This window comes from Oryctolagus cuniculus, chromosome 5 (assembly GCF_964237555.1).
Source record: "Oryctolagus cuniculus chromosome 5, mOryCun1.1, whole genome shotgun sequence".
Lineage (NCBI taxonomy): Eukaryota > Metazoa > Chordata > Mammalia > Lagomorpha > Leporidae > Oryctolagus > Oryctolagus cuniculus.
In genome coordinates this window covers 36153903-36157363 of record NC_091436.1, presented here as the reverse complement: position 1 = coordinate 36157363, position 3461 = coordinate 36153903, and the positions used below count along the sequence as shown (strand labels likewise).

The 3461-nt window shown below is 34.6% G+C and overlaps 1 pseudogene; it reads right to left on the bottom strand.

Annotated features, from left to right (window-relative positions):
• Positions 1–563: 563 nt before the first annotated feature.
• LOC100350044 (high mobility group protein B1 pseudogene) lies at positions 564–1698 on the bottom strand (annotated as a pseudogene).
• Positions 1699–3461: the final 1763 nt, after the last annotated feature.

Here is a 3461-nt window from a genome sequence, read left to right as displayed (position 1 = left end):
GACTGAAATCTTTACTTAATGTACACTAAACTGATCTTCTGTAAAAAAAAAAAAAAAAAAAAAAAAAGAAATTATCAATTCCCAACTTGACTCTCACTGGGATTAAACATGACAATAGGTCTGATCTGATTTCATCATCATTTAAAAAAAAATCATCTATTATTTTTCACTTTATGTTTCTGTGTGGGAGCAAACTGTTGAAATACTTACTTAAGGTATACTAAGCTGATCTTCTGTATATTAAGATAATCGAAAATGAATCTTGATGTGAATGGAAGGGGAGAGGGAGTGGGAAAGGGGAGGGTTGTGGGTGGGAGGGACGGTATGGGGGGGGGAAGCCATTGTAACCCATGAGTTGTACTTTGGAAATTTATATTCATTAAATAAAAGATAAAAAAAAATAATAATAAAAAAAAAAGTAATCCATGGAGTCCTGGTTCTCCCTGTATATGATTTTTAAAAAATTATTTATTTATTAAAAGAATGAGGAGAGACAGACTTTTTTTTTTAAAATTGTATTTACTTAGAAGCATTCAGAATGTCAACAAAACAGCTGCAACTTTTTTTTTTTTGGCAATTACAGAGTAGTATTCAGTTAACAGAACAACAATTATTTCGTATAAGCTGCATCAGAGACAACTGAAGATGAAAAAACTACCGTCCCCATATATAACTAATTTGTGCTGTGCACCAACAAGAACCTGCTTTAAATTTCCATGCCAATTTACAACCCCCATACTGTACCAGGCAAGGTTAGTGGCTATTGAAAATACCACCAGGACAGGGCTATCTAAAGACACATTCGGTAGTGTGTTAACTATACAAAAAAAGACACTGTACAGTTTAAAAACAAATCTTACACAGCCTTACATTTCAATTTTTTTTTCTTTAAAAGGAGTGAGTTGTGTACAGGGGGGTTAAATGCTTTATAGACAAGAAAAAAAAACTGCGCTAGAACCAACTTATTCATCATCATCTTCTTCTTCTTCATCTTCCTCGTCTTCCTCTTCCTCCTCATCCTCTTCGTCTTCTTCATCCTCCTCTTCCTTCTTTTTCTTGCTCTTTTCAGCCTTGACGACTCCCTTTTTCGCTGCATCAGGTTTTCCTTTAGCTCGGTATGCAGCAATATCCTCGTACTTTTCCTTCAGCTTGGCAGCCTTCTCGTAGGGCTGCTTGTCATCTGCAGCAGTGTTATTCCACATCTCTCCCAGTTTCTTTGCAACATCACCAATGGACAGGCCAGGATGCTCTCCTTTGATTTTGGAGCGATACTCAGAACAGAACAAGAAAAACGCCGAAGGAGGCCTCTTGGGCGCATTGGGATCCTTGAACTTCTTTTTTGTCTCCCCTTTAGGAGGGATATAGGTTTTCATTTCTCTTTCATAACGAGCCTTGTCCGCCTTTGCCATGTCTTCAAATTTTCCCTTCTCTTTAGCAGACATGGTCTTCCACCTCTCTGAGCACTTCTTAGAAAACTCTGAGAAGTTGACGGAAGCATCTGGGTGCTTCTTCTTATGCTCCTCCCGGCAAGTTTGCACAAAGAAAGCATATGATGACATTTTGCCTCTCGGCTTCTTAGGATCTCCTTTGCCCATGTTTAGTTATTTTTCCTCAGCGAGGCACAGAGTCGCCCAGTGCCCGTCTGGCTCTCACTTGCCCCGGCGCTGTCTCTATGGAGCTCAATGTACTGCAATGGCTGTCGAGACAGACTTTTCATCTATTAGTTTACTCCTCAAATGACTGCAACAGCTAGGGCTTGGATAGGACAAAGCCAGGAGTCAGGAACTCCATCCTGGTCTCCCACAATAATGACAGAAGTCCAAGTACTTGAGCCATCATCTGCTGCTTTCTCAGATGATTAGCAGGGAGCTGATCAGAAGCAGAGCAGCCTGGTCTCAAAGCAGCACTCCAATATGACAGGTCAGTATTGCAAGCACACAGCCTGGCCCCTTCCTTGTAGTCTCCTCTTTTGGGTTTACAAGCTGATAATATTTTGTCACATTTTCTCTTTATCTCTGACGTATGTAATACATACATGTGCATGTATGTGGATGTAATGTTTGTTGTTATGTATATATGTACAAACAATAGATTTATTTATCATAATTGAACTATTTAAGAATAAGTTTCAGACATTGTGGAACATGACTGCTAAATTCTTCACCGTGTTTCTCTTGAGAATAGGACATTCTCTTCTACACTACAAAGCTATTGAAAACCTAAGACAATAAACAGAAATTCCATAAAACTTAAAATCTAACCCATATTTTAACTTTTTCTATGGTCTCTGTTATAACCTTTTATTAATTTATCAGAAATGAAATAAGGTTTTACCACTGCATGTATCAGATGTCTATTTAGTTTATTAACATTGTTTTTAAAATTTAAGTAAAGAAACTTCCCTAAGAAGAAATTGAGTTTTACCTGTATTTCCTATCAGTTTTTTGATATTTTTTAAACAGAAAATGTTTATATCTAAGTATTATTTGTTTGAATTATGGTTGCTCCTGGGTATCTCAGATTATTTTTCTCCTTAATAGCTTATTTTGTTCATTGAAATTTATAATCTTTTAAAAATTTCTCAGCCTTTTTTCATCACCTGTTATAAATATTAAATAAAAATTGTTTCAGGAATGATTCCATTAATCTTATGCCAATTCCACATGAATTTATCATTGTATATTTGTGATGAATTTTAATATACAATAGATATAATCACTATTATCTTCATTTTCCATTTTTTAAAAGTTGCATGTTTTTTCCCATTAAGAAATTTTCAGATCTTTTTCCTTTTCTTCCTCCATTATATAAACAATATCACATTGACATTCTTATTGAGATTATAGGAACCTTCTAGAACTACATTTTACTAAAGTTATATGTTCTTCTTGCTTGACAACTCTTAGTACTTTAAAAGAATTTTAATCTAATAATTAAATAATAGTTTAATCTAATAATTTTAATTTAATAATGTTACTCAATAACTTTCAAAAAATATTGTCTGAAGTATGTGTGGTCTACTCATTCATTGATATTCTATTACAAGATGAAGCCACAGAGGACCAAAATATTGCACATTTATTATCATCTCTCTTTCCTCCCCAAATTAGCTCATATTATGGAATTTTATTTTGACATGAGGCCATTGCTTTGAGTATAAAAGAAGCTGCTATTAAATTTGCTGTGATGTATGTATTAAAGATATTGTTTGTTACATTAGACAGGGTCATGCTTGTGGAAACCTATTAGGAACCATCTCTCTAGCCTCACTATGAGGAGTACATTTCCAGATAGTTATTATATTTTAATCTCATGGAAACTGAATCTTATAACCTATTATATTTGAATTTGTAAATTTGTTGCTTGAAATCATAGAGCTAAATTTGTGACCCACTGATAACAGGCATATAGAATCTCTCATTTATTCTTCTAGGTCTCCAATCAGAGTTTATGAAAGATGT